The following is a 21,944-nucleotide window of genomic DNA, read 5'->3' as shown; positions in this document are numbered from 1 at the left end:
AGTATCAGGTTTGTGTTTGTGTGTTTTTTTTATTTGCTACTTCCTTTTTCGTCCTTTGCGAATCGTGTCCTTGATCCTAGCCCGGTACAAAGATCGCAGAAAGTATATGCTTTTTCATTCTTCCATCATGAGATTTAGAAGTTTCCTTAATGTCTGTGTGCTAAAAGTAACAAACAAAAATTCCAGCCCTTTGGTGTGAACGGCAGTTGCTTCCTTCCTGGTGCTATCCAGAATTTCTACACTGCTGCGAGCTTGGCTTCGTAGTGAAAGATTTTCTGCATGATTCGCAAGGACAGGATTTTCATTGGGGGAAACTTTCCTGTCTGCTAACGCTGTCTTCGGTGATCCAAAAACGCCCGCTGAAAGTCAATGCCGTTTTGGCGTTGGACAAACGGTCTTTCTTTTTTTTCCCTTGGGTCCTAGGGCGTTTCGTGTTACTTCGCTCACACTTACGTTTCTTTGCACTAGGAAATGAAAATTTATGGCAAGCAAACGTCCCAACCATGTCCGCCCGCCCTTGTGGGGTGTGTACTGTTCGTCTTGCTGAAGTTTTGTGTCCGTGTTCCTTTCTCCCGCTGTGGCGATCGTGTGCCTTTGGTGGAAGATAAATTTCTTCACGACGAGAGCACCCAGGTACACATGCTGGTGCTGGGGTCGGTGGAAGAAGATAAATATTATGAAGTATAAATTATCTCTCGGTACTGCATTTTCTATTCCCCAAAAGAAAAGCAAATATAGAAAGAAAAAGTGGGATTTCTTGTATTTTATTCATTTACAGAAAAAAGGTCCTGAGAAGGGAAAATGGAATATTAGTTGATGAAGACATTGTTTGTCGATGCAATATCTTTTTACTAAAAAGCAGCACATTCGTTGGCGACAGGTTGCTTGTAGGAGATTAATTATTTAAATTTAATTTTCTAACAGTAAATATTGCTTGAGACCGAAATAATTTTAATTAGAAAATTTGCATCCGACATATACTACTGGAAACAACACTATCTACTTCTGTTTTATTGATCTATCGTTGGCAAACTTGTCTGTTGAAACAATATCTGGTGTTTTATCCATAACAAACCTTTCGGCCTCGATGCCAAACTCTGCGGCCAGCTGCTGGTACAACTCGAGCGTACACTTGTGGTACGGTTGTCCGAACGCTCCCACCAGCGCATCATATGCAGCTCGATAGTAGCCGAGCTCTACCGGGATCTGCAATTTGGCGACTTCATAGTTTTCGAGCGCTCGTTTGCGCTCGAGCTGCGCAAACAGATTTCCGGCAAACTTATCGAACGCTTCACGAATGCCCAAAGCATTCTCATCGTCGGTTTTCGTAGGTTTCTTAGGTTCCCCTGCTGGCCTGCTTGCCTTTTTGCGTGTTGCAGTATGTGTAGCTGGCTTACCTTCAACCTTAGCTTTCGGTCCACAGCAAAGACCGCGCAGATGACGCTCAATGGTGACGAGCTGTTCTGCATCCTTGCCATGAAGTTGTCGTAAACATTTTAGTGTTGCTCGCAACGCTTCCGGCTTTGGTTGCGAAAGTTCGGTCAGATGGCACAAGGATGAGGTTGACGGACCAGAAGAGTATAGTGAGCTTTGGCTTGATTGGCTTGAGGATTGCTGTTTGTCTCGGAGGGACATGGAAGAGTTTGGTGATTTCTTTTGTGAAATATTTGTTTTCACCTTGCCTGAAGTATTGCTCAGCTTCGATGGCACAGTTCTGTTTGGCGATAGAAAGGTTTCTTTCTCGATTGTTGAAAAGCTTTCCTGCTGAATACGATCGCGAATCGGGTGAGCCTCTTCTGTAATATCGTTCGCTTGAACAGATTCGATGTTGGAAGCTTCCTCTGAGAAAACATTTTCCTTCGTGGTTTTGCTGGAATCCACATTCGTAGTGTGTAAAACTTCCGGTGTCGTAGCGCCTGGAGGATCTTGTGTGAAACTCGTTGTTTCTTTTACACTCATTTTTTCCGTTTCATTGACCTCACTCCCAGATAGCAACTGGTGGTTAGTATCCTTCAGACTTGAGTCTTCAATATTTTCACCACTACTGACTTGTGTTTTATTTTTCTTCGATTCCTGATTAGAAGATTCGTTTTCCTTTTTTACTTGTTTGATGCTATCCTTAGGTTCTGTTTCTTCTCCAAAAATCTTTATATTTTTGTCTTCTTCCTTAATTTTCTTCAGCGGATGATTAGACTTCTGCTCTGGTTCTTGTACGGTATTTTTACCACTGTTGATTTGTATCTTATTTTTCTTCGATTCTTGATTAAAAGAATCGTTTTCTATTTCTGCTTTTTGGATAATATCCTTAGGTTTTGTTTCTTCTCCAAGAATCTTTCCATTGTTGACCTCTTCCTTATTTTTCTTCAGCAGATGATAAGTCTTCTGCTCTGGTTCTTCTACAGTATTTTCACCACTACTGACTTGTGTTTTATTTTTCTTCGATTCTTGATTAGAAGATTCGTTTCCCTTTTTTACTTGTTTGATGCTATCCTTAGGTTCTGTTTCTTCCCCAAGACTCTTTCCATTTTTGGAGTCTTCTTTAATTTTCTTCAGTGAAAAATTAGTTTCCTTCTGCTCTGATTCTTCGTGAATATTTTTGCCACTGTTGCTTTGTATTTTGTTTTCCTTCAATTCTTGATTAGAAGATTCGTTTTCCATTTGCACTTGTTTGAAGCTATCTTCAGGTTCTGTTTCATCTCCACGACTATTGTCAGCGTTGACTTCATTTTTAGTTTTCCTCGATTCTAGGTTAGAGGACACACGAGATTACATTAGTATCTAAGTAACTCAGATTTTTAATTGTGTTTGTACAAATTTACCTTTCATGGGTTTGGGCCAATTTTGACTGGATTCCTTGTCAGTAGCCTTCCGTGAATTGAACATTTTAATCAAAGAAGAGAAACTTTTTCGTCCTACAAAAATAAAATTTTTATTGATATTGTAAAAAAAATCCAACTTTACACACCCTTTTCCGGTATTTCCGAAGCGATAGAGTATTCCATATTGTAAGACGGTACTAACACGTAAAATTTAGACTGTGGCCGAAAAGTGTTAAATAAACTAAACTGTTCAATTCAGAGGTTGCCGAAAGAATGAGCATTCACAAGAAAACTGTGCTTTGATGCATAGCTTTCCTGTGTTGCTAAACGGAGAGCATGTGGATGATCGTAAAATTCATTGCCTATTACGATGTGATGTGGCAAAAACTTGTTTTACGATGCACATCTACCACGAAATCTGTCGTCAGAAATCTCTCGCCTTTTTCTCGCTTTAAATGGTTGTTTTTCAAGTTTTTCTTACGATTGTTATGAGTCGATTTATGCTCGTAAAACTAAATCAGTTAGCATAATGTATGCTTCACAAAAGTAACAAAATTATCGTTTCCTTAACGCGTGTAGGGTGGTGTGTGCTGAAGTTAGACTGATCTTTTTGAAAGAATAAATAAGCTTTTCTTCCTGTTAGCTGCCCGAGCAGCGCTTGCACGATTAGATTTCTTTTTATCTCCTTGCTACTGTCCAGTTTCCAAGATAGTTTGAATCAACCGACACATCTGTCTCGATGCATGCCATTTCGCTTCCCACAGAAAATCTTTCATAATTTATTGTTACTTTGTAAAGCGTTTTATGGTCATAATTTAATTTTTCTTGTCTGTATCTTACTTTACTGACTTAACTTTTAACTTTTATTTTATCGTTTCAGGTAAGTTTCAAACCGATAAGCTGTTTGTGTGTGATACATGACAAACTGTAAGTGATCAGTATGAATTAGTGCAATTTTTTTCCCCCATAATACAAGGTTAGTTGTGTAATCTGGCTATTACTAAACAATTGGAACCCTAGTTCCCTGATGGTTGATAGAACACAACGATTTGTTGATAGTAAACATTGCAAGTATTGCTGTATTGTACGGGGTTAAATAAGGATTTTTTACTCAAAACGAGAGCAAATATTTTCGTAACTACAAAACATGCAAAAGTATGCTTTTGGCAGCTTTTTGCACGTATGGACGAGTTTTTGATAGCAAGGTTTGGCTCATTTTACGATGTGTCATTCGATTACTCTGTGTCCCAACAGTCCTCCTTACTGACCATTGTCCATTAGTTTGGAGCAGCTTTGGTAAAAAGCAATGGAGCAACTATTCAATATATATTCGTACAATATGTTTTTATGCTAAGTTACTGTGCAAAGATAGAAAAACTTAGTTCGACCTATCCTGACATCTGATAACCGCTTCTAGTTTAAAAAAAAAGCGTTTTTTAACCATTTTTTTCGGGGACGAAAGACGAAAGCGTGTAATAAAAGTATGATCTTAAAATGGGGCTATCGTATCGGGGGTATAAAAGGTATGATCGTAACAGTGGTACGGCGTGCGGTGTAGCCAACAACGGGGCCGGTCTTCAAACGGCAGGACCAGTGTTCAAATCCCATCCGGACCGTCCCCCCGTAGTGAGGTCTGACTATCCAACTACGTGGTATCGGCAAGTCTAGTAAGCCATTCGATGGCCGTCGTGACCTAGTAGGTCGTTAAGCCAAGAAGAAGATCGTAAAAAGGAACAAAAACAGATGAGGAAAACCGAGGTTTTAAATTCCTGATAGCTGAAACTGGGTGAAACTTTGATGTAGGGATCTGGAGAATCGGTGCAGATGGTGATCCAGAACATAGCAGGACATAATGAGCGGATAACTTCGTCGTAACATTTGTCCTTCTGGCAGCGACCGCGTCAGCAATCGAATGCATTTTCTGATCTCTTAAGATGGGGATAACTAATAGAATTTTGTGGACAAAATTCCTTCTTCTTTTGAAAAAACTCAACCAATTAGTAGCCAGGACAGGGAAGACTTGGAGCGGTCCGGTGGTAGTAGCGATGGAAATGCTGGCCCTAAGCCACACGCCAAGACCGGATCGTTTCCCTGTAGTTGAGGACTTGACTATCCAACTACGTGGTATCAGCAAAGTCTAGTAAGCCATTCGGTGGCCGGCATGAACTCGTTAGATCATGAAGAAGGCCATTCCTCAAAGAAGAAAAAAAGATCGCCTAGGCCAAATAAGGCCTAGTCTTCGTAAGCTTATAGATCAGAGACGATCAATATAGATCATTCCGTCAAAGTTAGGTGAGATATTGGTATACTTATAATACAGGTTTTTTCGCTTTAATTTTCATTCGATTATTTATTCTTTTCGTGACAAGTGGTTAGTGACAAAGTAGTAAGATTGTTCTAATAATACAAGAAGACCTCCTCAAAATACATGATCTAAACACGGCTTCGAAGTTCAGCGTCAGGAAGTATAAGCCATTTAGTAGTATGGGCAATGGGGTTAATCATGCACGCGATAAAAAATGCTAAAAAAATCACCCTGGATTGATGCCACCACTCACAGAACGCTAGAAATAATGTGTTTTCTTTTTTCCTTCCGACATGCATTTCGGACCTTAACCGTGTTGCACCGCTTATACTGTTCCGTTCTTTCCGCTTTTCTGCCTGCATTGTGTTTTTTGTTTCGTCTGTTTGGCGGGCGCAGTTTTTGGCCTTGTTCGATTGCATTGACCTTGTCCTGTCGTGATCGTATCGTTGATGCAACACGTTGTCGTTGCGCTGCGCTCTTTCCTTGGCTTCTGCTCTGGGGAACCTTCTTTGTGCCTCCGGGCTTTGGTTGGGGCCTTCGAGGAGCGATAAATCTTTTCCATTTTGAGTTGATTTCCTCGCACGCGCCACATTGCCATGTCCCCAACACGCGCCTTTACCTACGATCCTCGTCTAATGTTCTATCAGCGCAAGGCTAAGCCTTTATTCTCTTCTCAGATGAGTGTATTGTGGAGCGTCTTCTCGCCTTTCGGTGCATTTAGGATTTTGCTGAGCTGAATACGCATTCGCGTAGGATCCTCTCGCGATACAGTATGCACACTCATACACACAAAGTATCCAAATGAGAAGGGAACATCTCCTGCCGCGTTGCGTTCCGTTCCCGGTTCCCTAGTTCCCTGTCAAGGATACTCTCGTTTTCGGGATAATCTGCTGTTCTCTGTTGCGTTGTGTTGCCGGGACTTTGTTGAGCGGTAATTACAGGGTTCCGACCGGTGGTTGAATTAGATGAGGAAAATGTTGGCTCGTTGGCAGTGTGTAGTGTTTGCCCTTGCCGGCCATATTCGAATGCATTATGGTCATTCCCCTGATCGCACAAAAATGCATTATGGTTCGACGCTTAATGATGATTTTTGTATGTATATTTATACAGTTTGGCGGTAAAATTCTCCACAACCAGTCGTTTCAATGTTTGGCGAAGTGTTTTGTTCCTCTTTTTATTGTACGGGAACCACTTTTGAAAGAAGTTTTGCTAACCTATTATCCAAAACTTAATCACTTCGTGTGATGGACAACAGTTGTGGCTTAACAGACGAGATCGTGAACTCATTAACTTAGCCCTCTATTGTTACCGCAACAATTATTATAATCACCATCAATGTAAGAATATTTCGGTTGATGTTCACATATGGTAAATTTGTTTAATTGTATTCTGAGATGAATTTCTACTTACACCTTGTCAGGGGCAAAAAAATGCAAAATTTTTCTGTACGAACTTTTTTATATATTTTTTTACGTCCCAATTACTCTATAAGCCTTCCCCTTTTTCTAATAAAATTCTAAAGACGATGTCCGGGAGTATTGTAATAGGCTTTAAGGTCTTCGTGAGCTGTTTGTCATGCTTATGGAGCTTCAACAGGCGTTCAAATAGAAAAAAAACCAGACTTCTATGGGAATCATTGAGCTAAATTTTTATGTTTTCTATCAGCTATAGACGGGTTCGATTCGATGTTATGATGTTGTGTTCCAGTTGTAGGAAATCTTTTTGAACCTGAGTTGGCGTACACTCTAAACCCCTACATGTTCAGCCTGGATGCCTGATAAATCTCAATCATCTGGGGACCTTCTTCAAGTTTGTCTCGTGAAATGAAGCATTCTGTGTGGCAGTTCTAGACAGTATCGATATTGAACAGTGCTTTAGTTTCAAAGTAGGGTACAGGATTATCCTTCTATGCCTCTTCAAGACAGAAACCAATGTCCTTGATGCGTCCCACTAGAATACGTTCTGTACTTAAGTGTCATTTCACTTTCGCTCTTGAAGTTGCATACATGTTTTTCGATGATTTCCCGAATTTATTTTTCATGCATCTAGACTTTCTTGGCAAGTATCCTGAGGCAACGTACATAGCAATCTTCATAGAATCAATCAGAGTCTTTTCAATGTAATAAATTCTAGGCAAATAACGTATTCTATATGCAATTTTTTCCAGTGTGTTCTGGGTGAGATTTCCTTTAGCATATACTCTCTCAAAACTTTATTCTAACTAATAGTTGAAATCAGTTATTATTGACTTCGTTTTCCTTCTACAAATTTGACTTACTTACTTATCAGGCGCTACAACTGCTTTGCGGTCTTGGCCTGCCGCTGCAGAATCCGGATCCGCTCATGGTCCCGCACCGTCGATCATCAATCCGTTATCCCGGCCTGACGGCAGATGATTCCACGCCATCCTCCAAACCTCAATCTGGGCCTATCACGCCTCCTCTGCACTTGTGGACGGCCTAAAAGGACTTTCTGAGCTGGGTCGTCGGGTGCCATGCGTATAACATGGCCAGCCCATCGGAGCCTGGCGGGCCTAATTCACTGCACGACGGTGAGATGGTCATACAGTTCGTACAGCTCGTCGTTGAAGCGGCTCCTCCATTGTCCTTCCACACGTACGGGGCCAACAATCCTTCTAAGCAACTTCCACTCGAACGCGGCTAAGAGGACTTCGTCTGTTTTGGACAGAGTCCATGTCTCAGAGCCGTATGTGAGAACTGGGACTATAAAGGTACGATACATTCCCAGCTTCGACCGTCGGGACAGATTTTTTGAGGTGAGATGTTTCCTCAGGCTGTAGAATGACCGGCTGGCCGCCAGCATCCTAGCGCGCCACTCCGTCTCTGGGCTGGTTTCGGTGCTGACTTTTGACCCGAGGTAGGTGAAGTTTTGGACGACTTCAAATTTGAGTTCACCTATCCGTACATCACCCCCACGTTCCGTATTTCTTGGTAGAGCCGCTGCAACCCGAGGTTTTCTGTCGCCTGCTCTATCCTTTGGTAGGCCTCTGTTACCTGGGAGAGCCGCAGACTAATGATGTCTATGTCATCAGCGTATGCCAGGATCTGGGTTGACTTATAGAAGATGGTTCCCGAAGTCTCCACCTCCGAGTCACGGATCGCCCTCTCTAGCGCGAAGTGGAGTAGGAGACAGGCGCTCCTTGGCAAAGCAAAGGACCCTGGGAGTTTTTCATCAACCTTCACCTGGCATGTGACGTTGGTCAGGGTCATTCTAACAAGCCTGATCAGTTTAGCCGGGACTCCAAAAGAGTTCATGGCCTCGAAGAGTTTTACCCTGGCTATGCTATCATATGCGGCTTTGAAATCTATGAAGAGATGGTACGTGTTCAACTGCTGTTCAGCCATCTTCTCCAAGATTTGCTGCATGGTGAAGATCTGGTCAGCCATAGATTTTCTGTTTCGGAATCCTCTTTGCAAGCTTATCCTGAGAATATGAGAATGTGTTGTAGGCTCTATTCAACACCGTAATACCCCTGTAGTTGTTGCAGTCCAACATAGCTCCCTTCTTGTATATGGGATAACTGATGCCGAGATTCCTAACACAAGGCATCGATTCGCTATGCCATACCTCAGTAACAAGTTGATGAACCTCATTTTCTAGTAAGACATCCCCGTTTTTGATCAGTTTGGCTACGATTCCGTCGGTTCCGGGTGCTTTATTGTTCTTTAACCGACGGATAGCTTTTTGTGTGTCCTCGGTGTCAGGTGGCGACGGTACATCGGGACTGTCTGCTAGTGGAGCCTCTAGCCGTTTGTTAGACTGGTCGTTAAGTAGTTCATCAAAGTACTGAGGCCATGGCGAGAGTATCTGGCTGGTTACTGATCAGATCAAGACCAGACCAGATATCTACAAATTTTACTTATTAAATTGTTTGTTAATGTATGCTTTCTAGCACAAAAAACGCTCCAGATCGTTTGTTAGCAAATGATAATTGATATAATACAATACTTATTTCAAATAGTAAAAGTAGATAAACTTCATTTGATCGATCGATCATGGTAAATGATCCCAGTCAAATCGGGCACTAATCGTAAACCTTCTCCGTCTCAACCACTCACAATTTCCTCACCAGTAATACCTTATCAACCTTCCCAGCATTTGCTGTAATGTATGTGCGTGTGTGTGTGTATGTGAGATAATAAAATAGGCGATAATGTGTAACGACCCTCAATCGTTGGTGGACACTGTCGAACGCATGTCACCGAAATTGTTAATAACATGTAGGCACGCCTAACCGTTGCCGATAAGGGGATGAAATAGAAAATAAGGGAAAAATATATTTTTGAAGAGGTGTTTAAGTCACGTCTGTTTCGCTGGGAAGCTCCACGAGTGCATTCCGGGAGCTCGAGTGACCAGGCAACTATGATGTAATCGCTACCAACAGAAAGACTTTTTACTTGGACTAGGCATTTGTTTGACAACGTGCGACTAGTTTATCTGACCAACCAAATTGTACATTAAGTGGAATTGGTAACAATTTTACTAAATGATATATTAACATGTTGCATGTGTTAACTGGTATTAACTTGTCCGTATAAAATGAACCTGGCATTTTCTCGCCTTTTTCAATGTTTGTGCAGCAAACATTGTTGTTATCAGATGTATCGATTGATAACCGGGAAGTAAATTTTATAATTTATGGTGTTGAGTGGCTTACATGACATGTATGTCACATGAGTAAGGTTTACATGAGTATGTTTTGATATTAAAGTCAACTTAAAGTTAATTGCATATTTGTACTTGTATTACTGCAAACAAACCTATAAATACACAACAGTCGGTGGCTCTTCTAATGTCTAATTGTGGCAACCTTGGGGCAACGTTTCCACTCGTCCAATTCATTCCACGTTCGCGTACTTGTGTCCATTCATTAGCTTGACCGGAAACGGTTTCCCGGAACCGGCACTACCATTTCCTGTTTCTTCTTTCGTAAACAGTAACCGCGCTTCCGTTTCCATTATGCTTCCTCCAAACTGGTCTTTCCTACTGCATTTTCCATCTCCAGTGTTTTTCCTCACTTTCCTTCGGTGGAATTCTTTCGGCTCCCACCGCTATAAGGGTAAGCCGCACGTACACACTCGCAGCGTAATCCCGGGAAAGCGTCGTGTCGTGAAGTCTTTTGGTGAGTTCCTACGGGAGTACAGGTTTTTATCGATTTTGGAGAGAATATTGGCCCCACGTTTTGCTCGGCGACGATGGGACGACGTGCTGATGAAAACATAAGGCTCTCTCCCGCATGTTTATGTTGTTTATGTTGGAACAGTGTTGGTTTTTTTTTGGCTGTTGAGTCGTCGCTCCCAATATACTTAGAAGCATGAGATTGCCGCTTTGGCTTGTTGCAAAAGATAGAAGGAAAACATTCCATTGCTGGTCACTTTTACGGCAACCAATCCACACATTTAGTGGAGGATTTCCGAGGGAAATTGACAAAGATTGCGAAGATAAAGGAACGTTCCTGCGGGTCAATCGGTAAGCTTCTATCCGTGACAGTTGACAAATGTTGCAGGAGGCAAAAGTTAATAGCGCTACGGGTGGCCTTTGGAACTCTGGAAAGATATTATGGGAATGTTTTGTGTATGTTGGTGAAATTGAAATTTAAAATATATTTTACTACTTCAAGTTAGTCAAACTCAATCGTTAAGTTTTGATATATTTTTCAACATTTCAAAAAAAAATTGTAAATCTATATTTTTGTTGAAGTAAAAATGAAGTATTTTGATTTGATTCACATTCAATTTCGCATAAGCTGGAAACATTTTTGTTAGAATTTTTCAACCGAAATTTCCGCTATGACACCACAAGACACACATGGTCGAAAGCATAAGCGAAAAAGCTTTGGATCGATTGTACAGCGCAAGTAGCGTAGCAACAACGCGATCACACTACCGTCAGCACGTTGCGGAGCCTCGTCCTAGGAAGGTCGTCCTGCTGAGTCCCGGTAGAATCATCCTTTAATGTTTCCCTTACCGAGATTGCCGATTTTGCTCTGCTGTGAGGGTTCGTTTAATGATTCCTTCCTCTATATACGTGTGTTGGTGCTTCTGCCTGCAACTTCCTGGTTCACTTCCAGAGAACTCTCGCTCTTTCTCTCTGGAATTCTCTTCCTATGCTTCCTCTCACCAAAATGCAATTTCTAAGCTTATCCTCGATTATTTAGATGTGTGCTTAGAGCTACTTCCGGCTCGACAGAAATACATACAAAACTTGCAAACAATTTACCTTTACCAAAGGCCACACACTGTAGATTCTACCCTTCGATCGTAGCGACAATCTTGAATTGATAATTTGCATCCTAACTACCGCTTGTCGGGGGTTGTTTAGAACGTTTGTCGGATATGATTAGATTAGGCTCAGTCAGCTCAGACTGTGGATATAGCGTCCGCAACATCCGCGAGTAAAGGGGATGAATGAACTACCACCGCCGGTTCATGAGACGACGTGTTCATTCGGCCAACCATCGCACCACCACCGAATCGAACGGAAAGTGCATCGATGCCGTAATAGAAAAAAGTGCAGCCCCCGTTTGCATCTGTCCATTACGTTCGGGGTGCCTACGTGACGACCAGCCTCGCTATACCTTTCTCTCTCTGGCCGGGTGCGAACTCTCCCGTTTCGTTCCATTGATGTTCTCGTTCACAAGGAGGGGTTGAAAAAAGGGAGCGTCGAGTATCATCGTCATCATCATCAGTGCGTTCGCACACAATCATGAAGGGTGTGTGATAGAGGAACAAGAGGAAAGGGGAAACGTGGAGAGAAAGCGGAAGGAACGAGGAGTAAAATTTGTGTCGAAAACGGAATGTAAAGGGGGAGGGTAAGAATGTGGGAGAACGGAAGTCGTTAATAGTGAAGCGAGGATGCATGTATGGTGGCCGGTAGTTGCAGGAAGAAGATAGAATTAGAGAGAGAGTACGAGGGTGAGAGAAGTTTAGATTTGAGTTTGTTCGCCTCGGGTGGAAAAGAGAAGGAAGCTGCAGCAGTGAGAGCGAAATCGTAATTGAAGGGTAGACGAAGGGAGAGATTGAAGGGTTTGTCTTGCATTCAAAAGCTATCCACGATTATGGTATATTTATGTATTTTCAGCACTATGAAATGGATTAGCTTTATAAATTATGTTGAATTTATTAAAACTGTTAGATTTATTAAAAAAAGACAAAATACCGTAAAAGAAAGGGCCATCCTGTTTTGTTTCATATAGTCTAACAACCAGTGGATAGAGTGCAATAGATATTTTTAAAAAACCCATCGTCGCTTTTACTTCTAAGATGGGCAGATATTGTTGAATTTTATTTTCAAAAACATCTGATATTTGACGCGTTCGACCGATCCACATCGTAGTAGAATCAACAATAAAAACACCCACATTTAAGGGCACTGCTAGTCCTGTAATGATCTTAGAAGATGTGTGACATGGTGCCAAAGTTATTACTAGTTCTTTTATTTATGCAGAAAAAAATTATCTATTGGCGTTTTTTTTTCAAAAGTGAAAATCACTCTTCAATATCGTTCTATTTTGATCGATGCAGGGAACATATTTTACTGTATTGAATCTAACAAAGAATCTTGAGAGCTACCGGAAGGCCTCACATCAATGAAGTGTGGATTTTGAATGCGTTCGTCTATTTCATAAAGGTAACTCTTCTCCCTAACAAGCTACCACGACGCACTCTTCGCACTCACGAGGTAGCTCTTTGTCATCTTGTAGCTCTTCTCCCTCACGAGGTGATTCTTCGCTGATCTTGGAGCTCTTCTGAAGGGTGAAGAGGTAAATCTTTAAGCTGTGCGTCCTCACGAGTTAGCTCTTCACATTCACGTGGAAGCTCTTGGCACTCTTCGATCTCTTCGCCCTGACGAGGTAGCTCTTCGCCCTCAGTGATCGCGGAACTACTTGTCACATGTTAGTGAGCAGCTGGGTTCTTCTCTTTAAAAAGAGCTAGACTCCTTTAATCTGGTTTCTCTATTCTTCGTGGGGTGTTCCGGTGGCAGAGGTTACAGTCGGCTTGATCAAAAAGGTCGTTGAGGTCAGAATAAGAAGAAGAAGAAGAAGCTATAATTTCTTTAAAAAGTTATTTCTATACCTTGCAAAAGTATCGTTAATCTGTGTTAACACTTGTCATGGAAGGTCGATAATAATCGTGGATTGTTCGAACTTAGCCCTGTTTTGTAAACGAAACATTGCTCGAAAACCCCTGCTCGGCTCTCCCGGTGAGCGAACGAAACGCGCGCTCTCCGCTTAAGACAACCGGTTTCAATACGCGGTATCAGCGAACGGAACCGCGAGCCGCCTGCTTGATTCAATTCGAATCGAAAAACCAGCGCGTACGGACGTCACGCTCGCACGTCACGCTGCTCGGGTGTTTTTGGTCTGAAGAAGAAGAGCGGGTCGGTAACAAGGGAGCTGGGCTTATAGGGAAAAGGGAAAGAAAAGTGAAAACGGGGTCGGTCAGTGTGTGCTGGTGTGCCGAGAACAACACACAAGCGCCAACCAGCCTAAACAGCGTGTGATAAGCGATATTGTCCGAAAATTGTTTCCCAAGTAAAAGTAATCGAGCATATTTGCCCAAACCCTTCTTTTTCCGGTGTGCACTACTGCTAGTGCTCAAAGTACACCTGAAAGAGGGAGTAAGTGCAGCTAAATCATCATCAAGCGCCATCATCATCATCATCAGTGTGTGAATCTCTCTCACTAGCGACGAGAGCGGAGGTTGCGGGCGTTGTGTGCGCGCACGTGTGTGTGTGTGTGTGTTTTGAAGGTGTGTTCCCAATTCTGTTTGCCTCCCTTACGTGCGTGCTCGTGTGACTGTATACGGCGTGAAATTCGTGCCCCATCGTGCTGCTAATCGCTAGTATACTGCTGTTGGGCGTTCGTGAATGTCTAGTGAATCTACGAGCACTAATGTGTACGTGTATGTGTATTGTTATATAGTAGGCTGGGCGTACCAAGTAGTAGTAGATAGTAGCAACGGTAGCCTCACCACACGCGAAGAAACGGCACCGCTGCATTCGTTTCGTAATTGAGAGAACGAGCGCGCGAGCATAGTAGGCGCTTTCACATCGCTTCTCCCCTTCCTCCCTCCCCTCACAACATTCTCCCATTGCCCTACTCCGTCCGTTGCACGTCATCGTTTATCAGTGGCAATTGTGCCAGGGGGTGGATTTATTCGACAATGGATGGCGCACGGAGGGTGGGTGGGTGATGGCACATTGTGTGTCCCATCCGCTTTTATATCAATGGGGTGGAAAAAAGGGCCAATTGTGAGCCCTCCTCTCTGTGTGTGTGTCTGCTTGCCAGATGGATAGAGCGTGAAAAATCGTGCCAAGTTTCATTCTTCCTCACATTTCTTGCTCACTGTGTTTGCGCAAAAACGTTAAAGAAGCTGAAACGACGGTGTGTTTGTGTGTGTGTGTATTTCCCGTTTTCCCATTTTCATGGAAAATTTTGTACTTTTTTGTGTGTGCCCTTCTTCGCTACAGAAGAAGAGCGTATCGTTGTTTATAGTGGCATAGAGAAAAAAATCGCTCCTATCGCCTGCTTCGATACAAAGTGTGTCTTAGTGTATGTGTTCCAATTTTTTAATCAAAATCGTTTTGTTTATGCGCGTTGCGCTTGTGTGGTACAGAGCACGCAGAAGGGCACAGGGTTTGTGTGCACCCGAAAAAAAAAGGAAATTCCTTTTTTTTTTCGTTGGCTTGAATTTCGTTTAAATTCATTAGAATAAAAAGCGGTGGCTCGAAAGCGCAGTGTATTGTTGTGCGACAAATAACGCAAATATCGATGGCACACACAAACAAAACGAATGGCTGTAATATGCCTACGTCACCGTTAGCGTCAGTAAAGAATACTAAAAAAGGAAGAAGAGAAATAAGCCTGCAAATGAAATCATTTATTCTTTCCACCCTGATTTACATGTTTGGGAAGGTCGTGAAAGCATCGTTAAGCATCCACACGCTGTTGTTCTTGTGTGTGTGTGTGCGTGTTGTTTGTAGGGGTACTTCCGAGTGGGAAAAAAACTGATAAAACCCAAGGGCCGATTGTTGATTATTGTATTAAAAATTGAGTGGAGTTTATATTTAATAATTCCGCCAATAATATCACCATACGATAATAAGGAAGCAAACGATTGATATTTGTGCAAAAAGGGCAACAGTTGTGTGTGCGTTTGAAATTGCAAATCACGAGGGCAGCCAATGTGGGTGTGCGTGTGCGGTTTGTGTTGCATCTGTGGTGGGAAAGAAAAATAAAATAAAAAAACACAGCAAATGCTTGACAGTGCTGCTTGCTGATGCTGTGTATAGAGGAAACCGTAGAAAAGCTATTTAAAAGTGAAAAATATTTGTAACAACATTGAACCACCAAAGCAAGCGGGTTCGTTGGGCAGTGGCAGCAACAGCAGCAGGCTACTATAACTGCTCCTAGAGAAGCTTGTAGCTTTGTCATCTGTTGTGGTGTATAGTGTTTTATTTGTGTATTTTTAAACGCAAAGAAAAATGGTGTCATTTCTGAACGCACGGCCTCGCGCGGTCCTTCCGCACACAAACACATGGGGGATTTAAAATAGTTTTTTTGTATATAAACAAAAAGCAACTCGTGCGGAGTTCGCCGCCCTGTTTAAAAGGGGATCCGAAGGGTTTTGTGCCGTGAAATAGGCAAACTTACGTCTATACTTTATAACCAACTAATGTGAGATGGTTGACGAAAATAATTAATTTCCTTCTTGCAATCTTCTATATAAAATAGGTGTGTATCACAAGTTGTGTGAAAATTTCAGTGCCAGAAAGCATAATTTTCTACTGCCACCGCTTATCCGACCCGTTGTATTCGAGCGGAGTGATTTGAAGTCGTTTACACAACACACGTGTGTGAGTGTGTATTTACACGAATCCATCAAAGTGTGCGAAGTGCGTGCGTTCATGCGTACCCGCGTAGTGTGTATGTGTGTCTCTGTGTGTTCATACTCAGAAGGAAAACAAAGCTGCCGTCTTCACTAGTAGTGAAAAGTCGTGAAAATTGTGGAAGAATTTTAAGTAATAATTTTAAATAACAAAAAAAAAGCATCTACCAAGTTTATTGTGATTCGTAGCGATTTCTCTCACTCTCTATACGCGCTACGCCAACGTAATCGAATCACTGCCAAGTGAAAAGAAGTGTTCAGCTTTTTTATACAAAAAAGCATACTACTGTAAAACCTACATGAGAGCATAAGCAAAAAAAAACGGACAACCAACACACACCGTTTTGTTATAACAAAAAGCGCTCTTGTTCTCGCTACGCGTTGCGCCCTGCCAGCGTAAGGGAGCCGCCGTGTTTTGTTTTGGGGCCAAACGAAGAAACCGAACCGAGCAAAAGAAAAAAAAACGCATAAAAGAATCTAGCAGGGTTTAAAACATACCTTCTTCAGCAAAGCAGAATCCAAAGGTAAGCCAATACGATTCCACTGCACCCCGTCCAAACATTCGTTCGATGTTTTATGTGTGCGTGCGCCCGTGTCCTTTATATGCAGGTTGCCGCGCACCACTGTGCAGCAACATCATTTGATGCACATCGTCTTTATTCATCAGTTTGAGTTTACTTTTTCCTCCACCATATGCTGTTTATTGTTTCCCTTACGATCTATCACATGCGGGGTGTATATAAGAAGCAAACAAAAAAAAACGAGAAAAAAGTGTTTCGTCTGGTTTTCATTCATTAGAATAAAAAGCGGTGGCTCGAAAGCGCAGTGTATTGTTGTGCGACAAATAACGCAAATATCGATGGCACACACAAACAAAACGAATGGCTGTAATATGCCTACGTCACCGTTAGCGTCAGTAAAGAATACTAAAAAAGGAAGAAGAGAAATAAGCCTGCAAATGAAATCATTTATTCTTTCCACCCTGATTTACATGTTTGGGAAGGTCGTGAAAGCATCGTTAAGCATCCACACGCTGTTGTTCTTGTGTGTGTGTGTGCGTGTTGTTTGTAGGGGTACTTCCGAGTGGGAAAAAAACTGATAAAACCCAAGGGCCGATTGTTGATTATTGTATTAAAAATTGAGTGGAGTTTATATTTAATAATTCCGCCAATAATATCACCATACGATAATAAGGAAGCAAACGATTGATATTTGTGCAAAAAGGGCAACAGTTGTGTGTGCGTTTGAAATTGCAAATCACGAGGGCAGCCAATGTGGGTGTGCGTGTGCGGTTTGTGTTGCATCTGTGGTGGGAAAGAAAAATAAAATAAAAAAACACAGCAAATGCTTGACAGTGCTGCTTGCTGATGCTGTGTATAGAGGAAACCGTAGAAAAGCTATTTAAAAGTGAAAAATATTTGTAACAACATTGAACCACCAAAGCAAGCGGGTTCGTTGGGCAGTGGCAGCAACAGCAGCAGGCTACTATAACTGCTCCTAGAGAAGCTTGTAGCTTTGTCATCTGTTGTGGTGTATAGTGTTTTATTTGTGTATTTTTAAACGCAAAGAAAAATGGTGTCATTTCTGAACGCACGGCCTCGCGCGGTCCTTCCGCACACAAACACATGGGGGATTTAAAATAGTTTTTTTGTATATAAACAAAAAGCAACTCGTGCGGAGTTCGCCGCCCTGTTTAAAAGGGGATCCGAAGGGTTTTGTGCCGTGAAATAGGCAAACTTACGTCTATACTTTATAACCAACTAATGTGAGATGGTTGACGAAAATAATTAATTTCCTTCTTGCAATCTTCTATATAAAATAGGTGTGTATCACAAGTTGTGTGAAAATTTCAGTGCCAGAAAGCATAATTTTCTACTGCCACCGCTTATCCGACCCGTTGTATTCGAGCGGAGTGATTTGAAGTCGTTTACACAACACACGTGTGTGAGTGTGTATTTACACGAATCCATCAAAGTGTGCGAAGTGCGTGCGTTCATGCGTACCCGCGTAGTGTGTATGTGTGTCTCTGTGTGTTCATACTCAGAAGGAAAACAAAGCTGCCGTCTTCACTAGTAGTGAAAAGTCGTGAAAATTGTGGAAGAATTTTAAGTAATAATTTTAAATAACAAAAAAAAAGCATCTACCAAGTTTATTGTGATTCGTAGCGATTTCTCTCACTCTCTATACGCGCTACGCCAACGTAATCGAATCACTGCCAAGTGAAAAGAAGTGTTCAGCTTTTTTATACAAAAAAGCATACTACTGTAAAACCTACATGAGAGCATAAGCAAAAAAAAACGGACAACCAACACACACCGTTTTGTTATAACAAAAAGCGCTCTTGTTCTCGCTACGCGTTGCGCCCTGCCAGCGTAAGGGAGCCGCCGTGTTTTGTTTTGGGGCCAAACGAAGAAACCGAACCGAGCAAAAGAAAAAAAAACGCATAAAAGAATCTAGCAGGGTTTAAAACATACCTTCTTCAGCAAAGCAGAATCCAAAGGTAAGCCAATACGATTCCACTGCACCCCGTCCAAACATTCGTTCGATGTTTTATGTGTGCGTGCGCCCGTGTCCTTTATATGCAGGTTGCCGCGCACCACTGTGCAGCAACATCATTTGATGCACATCGTCTTTATTCATCAGTTTGAGTTTACTTTTTCCTCCACCATATGCTGTTTATTGTTTCCCTTACGATCTATCACATGCGGGGTGTATATAAGAAGCAAACAAAAAAAAACGAGAAAAAAGTGTTTCGTCTGGTTTTCATACCTTCTTTTGCCACCTGATCTCGATCTTCTTTTTTACCTGGCTGGTGAGTGTTTGTGTGAGTTCGTTTTTTTTTGTTGTATACAACACGAATGAGAACCAGAATGCAAGTTGCAACTGCACCCCGAGTACGACGCATGGGAATACAAAGGGAAAAACACGGATACCTTACCTTACCTTCCGTTCGATGTGGCTTTTGTTCTGCTTCTGTATGAGTGTGGGTGAGGTATAAGTGTGTACGATTATATTTTAACCTTCGGATCGAGCTCATCAACTGGAGTTATATTTTCTTGATTAAATTAGATGAGCGTGGCTCGCAATACAATTGATTGATTCTACTTACAAATATCAGCCGCCGGCAAGACTTGGTTCAATTCAGTCAAAATTACAAGAAACCAGAAGGAATTTTGGATGTTAGTTTGATTATAGCCTCTACTTCTCTCTCCGCAATTTCTCTATAGTCAATAGAGTGTAAGAGGACCTTTGCCATCAAAGTTTGGGGCCCGAAAACTATCGAATCCTCCGACTGAATCAGAGGCTAAAACATAGGCAGAAACCAAGTCGCATAATAATGATGTATTCGAGCAGCAAAGAGGCCCCTTCATGGAGCTCGAGACCTGCAGGACTGTGCAGCTCGCTTTTAGGAACATTCATCTCGATCGATATGTCTAAAGCATCTGCATCCACAAGCATCCACAATAATGTTTTTATTCGAAATTTAAACATTTTGGAGCATGTCACAACGTTTTGACGTACGACCATCATTTGTGATGGTTACATTGTCTTGAACGAATAAGTTTTGCCACAACTGTCGACGTGGACCATCAAGACAAGACTGCTTTGAAGTACTCAAATCTTTGTATGACGGTGGAGCATCCTATAGCACTGTTAAAAACTGATATAATGAATTTAATCTTAGCCGACGCGTTCGCTCAATGACGAATTTCGAAAAGGTCGTCCAAATACGGTCGTTGTGCCTGAGAACATTGATGCCGTTAAAGATTTAATTGCACAAGATCGTCATGTGACATCCTACATCTTTGAGCATTTCTTCCACCGGCATAAACACTATTTTGCCACTGGCCTGGCCGTAAAAAAGGGGAAGCCTTCGGAGAAATTCGAAAACCGAACAGCAGAAGATGGATCATTCTTCACCATGACGGATCATTCCTCCACCATTACATCTCTGGTGAATCGTTGATCCAATGGTTTTTGATTCCTCCCCGAGTGTTGGATCATAGAGATCCTCTTTCATGTGCTCTCTACTTTCACATCACTAGTATTCTGATCCTAGAGAACCTAAAATTATTCTTTCTTCGCATTTGGTTGGGAAGGGTAAATCAGGATAAATATTGTAGTAAGCATAGGTTCAAGAGATCCTAGGGTAGGTCATGGACACGTATAAATCAAATAGATGAATTCCAATACAATTGCGTAGGAATCTTACTTACTTACTTAGCGCTACAACCGCTTTTTGCGGTCTTGGCCTGCCGCAGCAGAATCCTGGCCTTGATGGCAGATGATTCCACGCCATCCTCCCACCTCAATCTGGGTCTACCACGCCTTCTCTGTCCGTGCGGGCGGCCTAAAAAGACTTTCTGAGCTGGGTCGTTGGGTGCCATGCGTATAACATGGCCAGCCCATCGGAGCTTGGCGGGCCTAATTCGCTGCACGACGGTGAGGGCGTCATACAGTTCGTACAGCTCGTCGTTTTAGCGGCTCCTCCATTGTCCTTCCACACATACGGTGCCAACGATCCTTCTGAGCATCTTCCACTAGAACGCGGCTAAGAACGCGAGGACTTCATCTGTTTTGGACAGAGCCCATGTCTCAGAGGCGTATGTGAGTACTGGGACTATAAAGGTACGATACAGTCCCAGCTTCGACCGTCGCGACAGGTTTTTTGAGGTGAGATGTTTCCTCAGGTCTGTACAATGACGGGCTGACCGCCAGCATCCTAGCGCGCAACAACGTCTCTAAGCTGTTTTCGGTGCTGACGTTTAATCCGAGATAAGTGAAGTTTTGAACGACTTCAATTTTGCGATCCCCTATCCGTACATCACCTTCACGTAGTTCCGGGTTTCTTAGTAGATATCATGGTACGCATCAAAGCTACCGTAATCTCAATCTTTAAAGTTAGCTCAAATATATCCAAAAATATGCAATATTGCAGTTGTATTTTACTTGCTGCTTAAAAACGTCATTTCCAGCTGAACATATTTTATGTTAAGATGTTGTATTTTGTTATAAAAAAATACCGATAGCCGGAAATGCTCTCATTTACTCTCCTCTGTCTGGCATCCTTCCGTTTCCGTGATAGACGGCACAAACAGAACGGGATGCAATAAATGTATCCTGTCAACTTTATAGAGTTCCGGCTCGTTGCCTAATGCCACATCATCTGCACTGTCTGGTACGAGTATTCGTGGACCGTGCATCAGGATCAGAAATCCCTCGGTAGGTTTGTGTGTACGTGTATGGTGGTGCATCCAGGAAAGAAAGCAGGACGACGCCATCATGCCAGCCGAGAGACAACCCGGGCCGTAACTCTCCCACTGATACTGAGTTCGGCTGCTAATGATGATATGCCGCTGGTGCAGATCAAGAGGCTGCCCTCTCGCGGCATCAGCGAATACTTTGAAGTGCGCACAGCTCTTCAACGCCTGGCCAAAAATGTAGGTCAAACATTTATTGCATTCGCCCCGCGTCACAACACACACACATACACACACAACCACTGATGGTGTGTCAGCTAGCGCACGACGCCCTTCAGAAGTTGCACGTCTTTGCGCCGGGGATGTTTATTTTGCTTCCCCGTTTTTCCTTCTTGCGTGTGCGGCATTCGCTTCATTTCCGTTGCTGGAGCTGTTCTTCAGCTGCTTGTGTGTCTTCGGCGCGCGGTTACCAGCGCAAAGGGGCTGTGGAACGTTCGAGAACAGGTGAAACCTGGCGGCTGAGGACTTTGTTTGCAACCATTAAAATTGCTCAGAGTGTATAGCACAGAGCACTAGCGACAGAAGGAAAAATTGGCAAAAGAAAATTAATGACAAAATGCTTTATTTCATTTACAAATAATGCACAATTAACGCAACACAATCAACATGAAATTAATTTAAAAAAAAAAGTTTACTATTTAAGAAGGCT

The 21,944-nt window shown here is 42.4% G+C and overlaps 3 protein-coding genes across 3 annotated transcripts in view; all 3 read left to right on the top strand.

Annotated features, from left to right (window-relative positions):
• LOC126564281 (actin-binding protein WASF2) overlaps positions 1-21,944 on the top strand; it is a 501,777-nt gene that overhangs the window by 141,485 nt on the left and 338,348 nt on the right. The gene's annotated exons all lie outside the window — the stretch shown is intronic.
• Positions 1-21,944, top strand: part of LOC126563810 (histone demethylase UTY) — a 93,821-nt gene that overhangs the window by 13,446 nt on the left and 58,431 nt on the right. The window lies entirely within an intron of this gene.
• The window catches only part of LOC126564894 (immunoglobulin-binding protein 1), a 526,173-nt gene continuing 513,576 nt past the window's right edge, over positions 9,348-21,944 (top strand). Inside the window, exon 1 of the mRNA XM_050222019.1 lies at positions 9,348-9,354. The gene's annotated coding sequence lies outside the window, so the exon portion shown is untranslated. The remainder of the gene's footprint in view (positions 9,355-21,944) is intronic.

Source organism: Anopheles maculipalpis, chromosome 3RL, assembly GCF_943734695.1.
Source record: "Anopheles maculipalpis chromosome 3RL, idAnoMacuDA_375_x, whole genome shotgun sequence".
Taxonomy (NCBI): Eukaryota; Metazoa; Arthropoda; class Insecta; order Diptera; family Culicidae; genus Anopheles; species Anopheles maculipalpis.
Note: the sequence above shows the minus strand (reverse complement) of the source record. Positions and strands in the feature narration are given on the sequence as shown.